Source organism: Athene cunicularia (assembly GCF_003259725.1).
Source record: "Athene cunicularia isolate RWA chromosome 24 unlocalized genomic scaffold, athCun1 chr24_part1, whole genome shotgun sequence".
NCBI lineage: Eukaryota > Metazoa > Chordata > Aves > Strigiformes > Strigidae > Athene > Athene cunicularia.
Window position 1 is genome coordinate 3,384,523 of NW_020799132.1, and position 12,639 is coordinate 3,397,161.

Consider the following 12,639-nt stretch of genomic DNA (forward strand, 5'->3'; position numbering starts at 1 on the left):
GGAAGCAGCACATGTTATCAGCGGAGACAACTTGCTGCGTGGCCATAGATGGAACTGCTGTCAACACACAACAGCCAGGTAAATCCGACCAATTTGCACCTGTAACAGTACCAAGACATATCATGGGGAAAAAAAATGAACTGTCAGCAAACTGGCACCTCTTTCCACTATAAATCCTCTTGCCCAGGAGCTCGCTAACCTTGCTCACATCGCTCTTCCTCTTTGGGGAGTTTGCACAACTGAGTCCCACCTCGTGGCTCGCTTGCTGGGGTGTCTCTCTGTGAAAATGAAGAATCAATTTTAGGCTTTCCCTCATCCTGCCGTGGACAAGAGGGCAGATAGAGATCACTGTCACACAGCTAAATGCCTAGATGCTTCTTCTCAGATCCTTCCTTCTTTTCTGCTTTTAAAAAGAGTGGGGCAAAGCTGGATGTACTGATATTTATTTTCCCTGTGGGTATAACATGAAGGAGAAAGAGGTGAAGTGATTTGCCTAAGGCAGCAGATCAAGTCAGCAACAAAATGAAAAACTGAGTGTGTGACCCTTGACGGTCTGATGACTAACCCACCTGACTATGCCAGCTCTTGCCTCATCTGCAGCATGGTTATATCCCAGCATTGTTAGTTTGCTGGTTTTAAGCAGGCTGAATTTATACAGCAGTGAAAAAAAGAAAATATTTAGAGAAAGGGATAGAGCATTTGCTACATGGGGATTCTGTATTAACTAGGCAGGGATATGGAATTTATCAGACACAGATAAGCATTCAAGGAACTAGGGAAGAAGTATTCATTAGCTGGTGATATGTATTCCCATGCAGCAGATTTTTTTTCCTTCTGATCAGCAAATCACACCTTTTGCAGGAGGATTAGTTGATGCCTTTAATGATAATGTAAGAAGATTATATTTTCCCTTTCTCTTCACAATTCAAAGCTCTTAAATACAGAGAACTAGCTTTCTTGAAATATCACTATGGAATTACCACTCTCCTCACATAAGAAGCTAGAGAGGCCATCAGAGTGGAGTAAGGCTATTTGCCTTAAACGTAGTCGCACAACAGCTCGGCAAGAGAAAATAGCAGCAGCAGATGAACGCTTCAGATCGCATCTCTGCTGAGGGCCTGTCAGTCGCCGTATGTCCTGCTCCAGCGACAGTGCTCAGGGAGATTAACAGACGCTCTTGGCTTTCTGATGGACACCTAAGATATGACTCCCTCCCAAAACTGAGCAACGCTGCACTTCTGGAGGCTTCAGGGCCATCTGAGCTGTAGGCAAGGCTGAGGAAAATGGCCACTGATCATGGGAATTGGCAAGCAGGGGAAAACTATTCTGCATTACACAAGCTCTGTCTTTAGCAGCTTCTTCTTCTGCAAGGGTTTGTAGCTTTAAGCTCTGGTATCCAGGGAATATTCGTATGGAAGATGCAAATTAACAAACGTTTCTCTAAGACAGAAAACTCTAATTAGTAAATAGGCCATCCAGGCCCAGTTAACCTTTGAGATTGAGTGACAGGATCTGATCAGGTCATGGAAATGGAGCTGCAGCCTTCTTTAATAGCAGGAGGCCTACCCTTTCAAAGTTTAGATACAGAGGAGTTACAAGTAAGCCTAAGTGAGGAAAGAAGAAACAAAATTTATACCAAAAAACTGGCCGGGGGTGGGAGGGGGGAGCTTTCTATGAATCATATTATTCAACTCGGTCACTCTGGTCTTGTTAAACTTCCTCTTCCCACTCACTGAATAACAGGAAGGCATCGTGCTTTGATTAGTTTGGCACTCACGGCTAGGGATTCCTAATCCATCTCCATTCCCAATTTATCTCGCACCTTGCCAGGCAAAGGCTGGGTGACACACAGAGTGAGGGTTCTCTTTACATAGGCATATTTAATGAAAACCTTTCTTGAACGATAACGGACATCTTCAAGAAAGCTTTCACAAGACTTCTTCCTTAGGAAGAGCCTCAAAAGTGGCGGTGGGACTGTTAATGGCTCATGAAACATCCAGCCCTTTCCATCACAGGGTGATAAATAAATCAAAAATACCCAGAAGCAGCTGCTTACGGGAATACAAAGACTATTTTTCTCTACATTTTGAACCTACTTTTACAATCCCTTATACAAGACATTATTCTTTATTAAAGTCTATTGGATGATTTACAGGTGTAGAAAGGACCTAATCTCTACACGACTGCATAGTTTTTGAGTTATTGCTAAAGAACTCTTTTTAATTCCATTTTGGCTTCACCCTTCTGAAATTCCACAGGCCTCTCTCAAGACATCAGTGCGTATTTGTGAGGCAGACAAGCAGCATTTTTTAAAAAGCAGCAGGACAGAAACGGAGCTGAGTACTGGTACGGTGATTGTGGTCGTTTCCCTACTGAGCAGCAGCGATGCTGTTTGCTACGTTGCGTGCCAGCCCCTGCACCTAGGAGAGGCTGATGAGCAGTATTTCTCCTTTTCTGTTTGTACCACTCCACAATTCAGGGGAATCCAGCAAAGGGAACCAGCAAAAAGGTTTTCCTGGGTAGAAAGTACACAGACACCCTGGAAAACAAAAAGGAAGGCTGAGCATGTTTTGATGCCTTGTGTTTGCATACTGCCCACAGTGTCCAAAGTACTTTGCAGAGGTGCACAGAGACGCCGCTGCAGGCCTAAAGGCTGTGGCAAACCAGGATGTGAGGAAGCAAAGGGCGATGTTTCTCCTTTCATGCACACCTGTGTCACTCTGAGGGCTTTGATTTTGTCGCCTCTGGAATTTCAGAGATGTGACTGTTTTTTTCCACTGATGAATGTAAGAAACTCATCAATCTCAGAGGTTTCTTGGAGTACAGGCTAGCTGAGCAACCCGACAGTGGCTTGTGTATAAATTGAAGAGGGAGCTACAGGTTAAAAAAAAAAAAAAGAATTGTTTCTACCAGAGCATCTGGAATAAACCCAAGCTCAACAAAGAGATATCATTTCTGGGAAGCCAGACTGGTTTAGTTGTCATCATATCATTCATCTTTCTTGTTGCTGTACCTCCACCCATGTGTTTTTGCTGCTCCCTGAGCCAACAGAATGAATAAAAATCCCAGGTTGAGCCTTTATTAGCGTGTGTAATGCAAGTCAAGCTGCTTTGAACGTCCTCTTGTTGGGTATTAATGCAGCATGCCATTTGTTACACAAGTATTTTGCTGTGGCAGACAGAAAGTGACATTTATGGGTCTATCATGAGAATGAATTTCACCATCCATTAAAATGATGTACAGGTAAACACTCCATTCATTTTAAATCTATGAGCTTTGGTTCTTTCTCTGCTCTGGTGGATGGGTCCATCAATACAGCTACTCTTAGCCAAACTATTTGCTGGGAAGTGAGAACTACTGAAAAATGTTACAGGCCTGTAATTAAAGGGATTGTAGCTTGAAGGGAGAGTACAGCAATTAAAGTTATTGGTGAACTCTTGCAGATCTGCATGGGTGCAGCAGATGTGGTGCATCTCGAGAGCTCTGCGGCTGGAAGGGCACTGTCCCTTTGTCATGAGAAAACATCGCTCCTGGCTCAGTCATCTACTAGAGCCAAACCCAGGAGATCTACAAAATAGATATTTACCATTCAAATTTTAAAAAAAGACAACGTCTGGAAAAGCTGAAAATCTAACAGCACAATGCATTTATAAATGTCTCTGTGGGGTACAGCCACTAGAAGAAGACAAGAGAGTGTTGACACTTAGCTACTAGCTGGAGTTGTTACCTAGTAGGGTAGGTTGGTGTTAACCCATTACCATGTCCCACCCAGAAGGTGGCCACTGCTGAAGGGGATGTTCTTAACACAACGTGTTACAATGCCTCAGAAGCCTCTGCTGGGGAGGATTATACACTCTGTTTTCTAGAGAATTGCTATGAGAAATGCGTAACGTGCTATAAATGTAAGCCACATCACTTGGAAAATGAAGTACCATTGTTTATCCACTGCAATTGTAGAAATTAAGGTAATAACAATTACAATTAAGTGACTCATATGTACTACTGCGCAATTAATTTAGGCTTAGAGGCAATGTTATTGTGTATTAAATAAAGGCCAAATGATGATATATCAAGTTGTCTCCGTGATTCAGGCGGTTGCATTGCTCATCTGGGCCCAGGACCTCGGTGCAACATGATGCTCAAGGGACCTGTACTTATGGAGGAGGTCACACTTCCTTTGATGCAACATTAAACTGTGTTTCTGATGACTTTTATGTTTTTTGCAGAGTCGAGTTGTTCATTCGACTTTCTTGGGCCAGCCTAAAAGAATTGTATTTGATCTATCTGAGCTTTGGTCATACTCGTTTGCCATTCCTGTTCTTCCGGAGTGTGTTCTTAATCTCAGTTTTAATAGTTCCAAGCAAAATGTTGGTGCTGTGTTGGACTATGTGTGAGTCAAATCTGGAGGTCCTTGGTGCGGTGTATTACACAGTGTTATTTAGGCAGATTCCTTAGGGTTGAACTGTGCGAGGATCTCACAGACTGGTCCTGCTGTAAGATCACAGTCATGCAAAGGCTCCCCCTCTGCTCACAGACAGACAGAAATTATGCAGAAACTTCAAAAGACGAGCTAGTTATCTCAGCTATTTACTGACAGTGAAACATCACAGGGACGATCTGGGAGCTATATTCTTGAGATAAATTGCCCGAGTTCCACACACACTTGTTGCATTTATGTGAATGCTTTCCCTGCAGGCAAGCCACAAAGTGGTTTTGTGAATATTCCAGCCACTGAATCTCTAATCCTCTAGGTCAGTTTTTAACTATTAACTTGCCGACACTCATAATAAAAATATGATTGATAGAAAAATGTGTGTCTAGCTCCACAAATCAAAAGAGAGGAAAATGTTTATGTGTGGTGGTTTTTTTAAACTGAAATTGCTACATTTCCACAGTCTAAATATTTCTAACTTAAGTTTATGATTTATTACCAGCAGCCTCCTACTCACCCACTAAGTAGCAGAGAATTTCGAGGTTACAGCAGGAAAACCTTTAAGAAAGAAACATCTTTCTTTTCATTACGATATTCTTAAAATATGTGAAAAAAAAAAGAGTACAGAAAAATCAATGCAAAAAAATCCCATTTCTAAGTAGGATGTGTTACAAAATACTCATAGAGACATCAGCAGGTCTAGTATCCCCATAAATATGTTTTCCATAATCACCCAGTATTTAATTAACACCCAGAAACTGCCTGACAGAATCTAAATGGAATCTTTAAGACACTTAATTTAGAAAGTGTGGCTGAAATGTATTGGAAGCGGTTCTCCTGGCCCGGCCATCCAGTTGTTTCTCTCCCACAGATTCAAAAGCTTTATCTCATGGGCAGCTTGTCTGAGTTTGGGAAACCTGAAAAGCTACAATTCACTTTCAAAGTGGATCTGTTTAATTCATTCTCCTCTTTCTTTCAATTACAGCCTCTTCCCTGAGGAAAGGAAACCGAAGAGAACCTGTTAGATGTGGCTGAAACGAAGAAGCAGAAAGCAAGTAGGTAAAAAAGGGTATGTCCTAAAAACTGCGTTAGGAATAATTACTAAAACTGCACAGCCCTTGTTGTATCAGGCATATGAATTATTTTCAGGGCAGTCCTCACTCTCCGTGCTAATTTCTGTTCATATTTATTTTGATGTGTATGTCTTCAACTGCCTTTGTACCAGCCAAGCTTTTTCTTTGATCTCTTTTAGTAGCAGGGGTCCTTGGAAATGTATTTTTATTAAAAAACACGCCCTGGAAAATTTTCAACTGTAAAATCAGTCCTGGTGAGTCAATCGCTGCCTCACAGTTTTCTCAGCAAGGGTTAAAGCGTGATACTTCTGTTGAAGACTTTGGGAGATTTGCTTGCATTTCCACGGGAAGAAGGAGAAGGGTTCAGTTTGTCTGCAGAGCCTTACCAAATCCCACTAAAAATCCACCTTGCCAAAGCTACTTTCTTGCAGAGTGGGTAAAACCAAACGTGGAGGCAAAAGCGTAACCAGAGGGCAAGCATACCTCAGCTCACAGCCTCCAAAGATGGACATTTCAAAGATTTCTTCATTCACGGGTGGCATCTTTGTCTTTCTCAGTCTTTGAAGGATTTTTTTTTTTTTTCCCCATTAATTTGTGCAGGCACACTTGTGTGTTTTATGATTTTCAAGTAGGTACAAACGACCTGGATAAGTCTTGCATTTCTTCCTGGATTCTCACTGTCTCTTCCAAGATTTGACCTGAGTGAGACACCAAACAACTCGGACCCTTCTCCAGTGCTTTGTGCTATCCACTGCTGTGGAGAGCCCTCATTTCAGATGAGTAGGGATGGGAGGAGGGAATAGATGTTACAGAAACGATGAAGCTCCTGTTTTCATGTGGAGGGCCCCTGCAACACAGTTAGCAAAGGGAACAGAGATGCCAGCTGCCGTGCATGCAGAAGGGTCCCTAAACAGAAGGCTTTTCAGAGCTCTCCCCTAGGCTGCAACAGCTCTTGACTAAAAGGCACCCCAAAAAATGTTGGTGCACTGAGGAGTCTCTGCTCTCCAGGAGAGCGGCCTTGCCTCCCTGACACGCTGACGCAGTGTGACCCTTCCCAGGGCAGTACGTGTCCTCCAGCACAGGGGCTGGCACAAGCCCAAAGAGAATCGGGGCCAGCCTCTTCCATTTCTCTTACCTATTTTACCCCCATGTCAACACACATTCTTGGAACTGGAGAAAATCCCGCTCTGGTGGGGATTTGAAATTCTGGGTGAGTTTCATATTGAAACTTTAGCTGGTTTTTTTTGGCTGATTTCCCATCTCATCTTCAATTTCCATTGCAGGCAACCTGCGTATTAAAATACAGCTCCAAAACGGATGAGCCACCAAGACCATGTAAGAGAGGACAACACGGCCTCAACAGATCTCCAGAACACGTTTAACTCGTTGGTAAAGATCCAGAGTAGCTCCTAGAGGTGCCTGGGCTTTTACACACTGTTTGACTGAGGGCATTATCCTCAGAGAGAACTGCCTGGGTGCCCTGCCACAGTGCCTCCACAGATGTCATCTCGCAGCAAAGCAGGCATCGCAAAAGCTGCAGCTGTTCACTGGTGGCTGAGCTGTTTCCAGGCAGCTGTGCTCAGCCTATTGTTCCCGTTGCAGACAAGGGATGTTTGCAAATGTGTTCAAATTTCCCCAGCCACACTGGATATATCTATGCTAGATTTTTAACTGATTGTAACGGACACACGATAATTTACACATTATAAAAGTTGGTCTACAATGAAGAATGATTGTTTCTAGCCTTTGGAGTAAGGGTTTGAGAAACAGCCATTTCTTTTTGTGTGCAACAGAGGCATTCAATCCCATTCACAAAATGGCTACAAATGAGAAGCAGCCAGTGTCAACTGAAAGAAAATTATCTCAGGGAAATTCATACTGGCCACGTCTGCTTTTTCACTTTCTTTAGCAGCAGGATATGAGACACACAGCTCCAAGTTCAGAGCCTCTCCCTGCAGGCAAAGTCAAGCCTAATCTCAGCCCGTGGGCTCAGTCTGTCTGCAGATCTTGTTCACGTACTTCGCAAAGCATAACACAACGCAGGCTAAATGTCCAAACCGAGCTGTTCACAAGGAACCTTCCTTACTTAGGGGCAGAAGGGGAAAGTCCTCACACAAGAGCATTCAGACCAAGGACACAGAGGTGATATGGCAATTCTGAATAGTGGGCATTTGCTGTTACTTTGGGAGCTAGGACTTCAACTCTTTCCAGTCCACTTCCTCAGCAGTCTTGAATCACTTGGAACAGGTAGGGACGTTAGCAGAAACCATACCCTCACTGGGGTCTAGCTATTCACCAAAATAAGACATTTCTGGGCACTGAAAGTACCCAGAAAAGTGACTCGGAAAGCTTCCCTAGAAAGATTCTGCAAGACACGGGTCACTACACTCATGCTGAGAGAAGAACATGGTGGGCCATGAAAGGGTCAGTGAGTTCCTGCATCTCTCAGGGATGAGGGTACCCAGCATCTGCCAGAGGTGGGTCCAAATATCCCGTTTAAAGGACAAAGAAAAAGTTGCAGTCCCAAAGGTGCCAAGATCACACTTGTATGATAGAAAATGCAACTTCATCATTAATTAATTCAGTTCTGCAGAGCACTCTAAAACTCTTACGTAAAAGGTACCAACTAAATCCAAAGCATTCTTAACAAAATGATCTCTTTTTATGAATTAATTAATTTGTGATATTTTCTTAATGAGAAATATTATCTAATGAAACTAACACACTACATCAAACAGACGCATACGATTCAACAGCTAATCCAACAAGAGAGAGTGATAGGAAAATGTCTGTAGGGTTCAACAGGGGAATAACAAACAAACAGGCAATCACATATGTTTCATTTCATTTAATATCTGGTATCTGCGTGTGAATAAACATTTCATATCACACCTTTTGATGGCTGCCACAACAATATTTCAAAGAGATAGCTCCTTCTTCACAAGAAAGTGGAAGTTGCTCTTCTGTGAGAAGAGATAGATGAAAGACAGCTTTGCAATGTAGTTCCAGCACAGCCCCAGACCTTTTGAACTGTTAGGATTTATATGTCATTAAATAATTAACTCAGTGATGCATGAGAGAAAGTAATGTGACTCTCCGTAAAAGACCTCAATTAATTGCTTTCATTTCAGCAGACACTGAGTCTTCATGATGAGATATAAGCGAGGTGAACTTTATTTCAGAGTTGTCTGATAAATGCAGTCATAAAAACCGTGAAAAATTACTTGTTCAGATAAGATTTTTGGTTGCGGAAATGTTTTTGGTGTTGCAATGTTTTTAGCTTAAATTAACTGACATAATCATATGCCAAAAAAAAAAAAAGGTAGGAGCCTTGCCCTTGTGCTACTCCATTCTCGTTGTACTGTTCCCTCTCCTCATGAATTCCAGGGACAGTAAGAGGCATATCAAGACATGCCTGAACTATGGATTTTTAATTAATTTATCTGCTGCCTTTTATCTTTCAGTATTCACAAGCTGGTATAAGCAATTTGGTTTAAACTGTCTGCTGCGTTCTGCCACGTCTCTTGGGATTATCCTGTAGTCTAATAGGATATAATTCCTGATAGTGTAAACCTCTCTGTGCTTTATTTAATCCCACTAGTTTTATTCAGACTTTACTGCATCACCCTTAAGCCCCTTCCTATCTTGGTACACACAGCCTTTCACAGGCTGGTCCTGCAGAGACTGGAAGGAGGAACTGGAAGGCTCAAGTCTTAGACTTAATCCCCAGGGTATCCCACTATAATATATTAAGTAGTTGGACAAGCCATTGAGTAGAAACAGAGAACAGTCCACAACCTGCTCTCTGACCTGACCTCTTACAAGCCTATGGCTAGCTCTGAGGTCAGGCAAACGTGATTTCAGTTAAATTTAGAATAAGGCTCTTCCACATTTTTCCAGCCTGTTGTAAGTTTGGTGAGTGGGGAGAGAACTGCTAATGGTAAAAAGAAGCAGCAGTGGAATATCCACTAGTTAAAGTTTCTGGTCAAAGGTTTTCAACTAGAAGGGAGCATTTCTGGTCCCAGATTTAACACAGGTGGAAATGAAGTCACTTAACAGAATCGATTTCCAGCCATGCAATTTGTGTGCCAGTGACCGTGCTCTTAGCTCAGCCCACGGTGTGATAACCTGCACTTAACCCTCAGGAAGATTAGGATTATGTGATACAGATGGGGCTATTTTAGACAGGTTGCTGCTTCATTATTTAAAAGGTTACAAAATAAAGGCTAATCTGGTGCCATCTGCTCAGGATAAGGTGAGAAGAATTCTGCCAGCATCTGATGTTCACCTATGTCTGCTGGGTTCACATGGGTATCCATTCCCGCTTAATTACATGCTGTCACCTTGCCTTTGAACTGGCACCCGAAGGCTGAAGCGTGTCTGGAGAGAAATGCTCTTCTCTCTTCAGCAGATGGCACAGCCTTGGCCAGCAGGAGACAAGTTGTGGGGAGCGTTGAACGGATGCTCTCTGCCCTGTTTCCAGCGGTTCCCTGCTGAGAGGGTCAGGCATTGCGGGCTGGCTGGGACACTGGGAGCTCTCACCGCTGGGAAGACTGTTCTCCAGTACCATCTTGAAACAAATAGCTTCCCAGTTTGTGTGAGGAAGCTCAGCAGGCCACTACCAGGTCTGTACTGTTTCTGCTAGGGATGGTGCAGTAAGAGGAGGAGAAAAGCTGATCCTGCAAGACTTTTGCACACAAACAGGAAGGAGACACCAGCCTACTGCTCCCAGACTGGAGGCAGCTGTCTTCAAGCCCCAGCCAGGAGGAGAAGACACATGCCTCAGATCAGAATGACAATTTCAGAGCTGGATGTCACCGTGGCATGAGGTGGGAGGACACACACGGTAGCATGAACAGACAAATGCTCTGTTCTTCCAGAGCTCAGCTTTTTCAGCGGTCCCCAACTCCACAAAAGGAGGCAGGTCCTGAACTTCTAGGAAGCGCGCATCGTCAAGCACAGATTATTCTTTCACCTTGGCCACTTTACTAGTGGCTCTGCTAGCGGGCAGCACTGTCAGGTCAGGAATAATAAAGTCCTGCTGTGACCACTAGATAGTCATTGCTCACCTTCCACATTCTCTGTTTCTGCAGTAAAACTTGCTACTTGCAAAGACAAGAATCACCCTGATCATGACAGTGAAAGAAAAGGGTGCATCTAATGGGCTCTTAATTGGGTGGAATTAACAGGCAGTTGAGGTTCTCCCTGCTTGAGGCTTTGAAAACCAAAAGGAACAGACTCTCCATGCAGCCAGTGACATCAGCTGTGGTCTTCACATGGGCTGCCTGGAATGAGCTTCATTAATGTTTTCCTTGGTATAATCCATCATCCCTTCAACAATGCATTTCTGACAGTTAATTAGACTCCACGGAGTGGAATAAGTAATATCGTGTTTGGAATTGTAATCCATTACTGAAAAACAGATCACATGAGGCATATCACCCACCAGAGCTCTTGGACATCTTAAATAGTTTTTATTCCAAAAGCTTGGTAAACTGTGTTTAGCAAACAGTTCTGCAGCATATTTGCAACTGGCTTCATTACAAAGAGGAGTCAGGAACCAGAGGCCAACCTGTTCATCAGCAAAATCCAAAATAAATAACCAAATTCATAAATAAATTCAGCCCCTCTGAATGAAGATGAAGCCCAAGTGTCGTTAACTCCCCTGGACCACACTCAGTACGTTAGAGATGAAGCCCTTGTCCATTTGATGCCTGTGGCAAAGTTCGTCTTAATTTCAGCAGGGCCAGGACTTGACATGAGAAGTCAGTGACGGGGACTACAAGAAAGATGCAAAATGATTCAGTGGTGACCTGCTTCATCCGGAATACCCAGGGCATTTTTTTTTTTTTTTTTTTTTTTTTTTTTTTTTTTTTTTTTTTTCCTTTGGAAAGGCGCTGTTTACTGGGTATGCAGAACAAAACCAGGAATTTGGGAGTGACTTCTAAGCACAACAATGATAAAAAAGCTCACATTGAATAACACTAATAATAATGAGATTGGATTCATAATATGGGTGACTTGGCTGGATTAGGAAATCCTAAACCAGGAGAGCTTCTGTGGCTGCACAGCAAGGACAGTAATGTTAAAAGGGAGGACAGAACTAGCTCTGTGATGAATAGTATGAGGCAGGAGAGATGTTCTTTGAGAAGTCCTTTGCCTGAAAGCGCTCAGGTGTCCGCTTGCTTCAGACATGCAACAGTGCTGCTACCTTGAGGCCCCAGCGCACAAGCACAGTGTTTTTACAGCCAGCAATCAGAAGAAGCATGATAGGCAGAGTGTCAAGTTTAAACAGACCTAGACCATCGCTTTCCACACCTGCCATCATTTCTCTTTGTCTTCTCATTCTGAATTGCGTTTTAATTTACTGCTTATCTAGGCAGCATCTGAAAGATGTCCCAGACCTCTCTGGATGCAAATAATGGGTTGATCATGACCGTGCATCTCCTGTTTGGAAAGCTCATACAGCCATCTGGAAGTATCCTCATCTCCAGATGTTACAAGGGGAGCCAGCGCCTTCACCTTCTCACCCAGCTGGTCTCTGACCACCCTGCCCACATATCATTTGTGCTGGACGGGAAACACGGGGGAGGCTGCCTCAGGAGCACAGTGCCAGGGCTACTGCTCAGCGTCCTTGGTTTGCTCAAACCACAGGCAAGGCTCTGCCTCGTAGTGACAGCAGCTGCCGAGGACACATAGCTCCTACTTCCAATGTTGAATTTAAGTTGTTAGGAGACTTTGGGCAAGTCACTTAGAAGAACAAGGGCTCCCAAAGATCAGTTGGATGAAGATCAGATGAGTGATCCCTATGTCTTTTTGTGGGCCAAGCCTAAAATGATTTTAACTACAGTCATTTTCTTCAAAGATATCCGTTCCCTGAGGCAGAGATGCTCCACCTGTGAATGCAGGCCATATATCACAGAGAGACAATTTTCTGGGCAAAAAGCCTGCTTCTGATGTCCCTCTTTCTAAATGGTCCCTCAGGTGTCAGAGTAAATGAACTGTCATGGTGAACCACAATCTTCCCTCCTGCTGCATAATGAGCGTGTGTTTGTTTAGATGAGCAAGTAGCAGCAGCAACCCTCGGCAGCTTTTTTTTTTTTTTTTTTTTTTTTTTTTTTTTTTTTTTTTTTT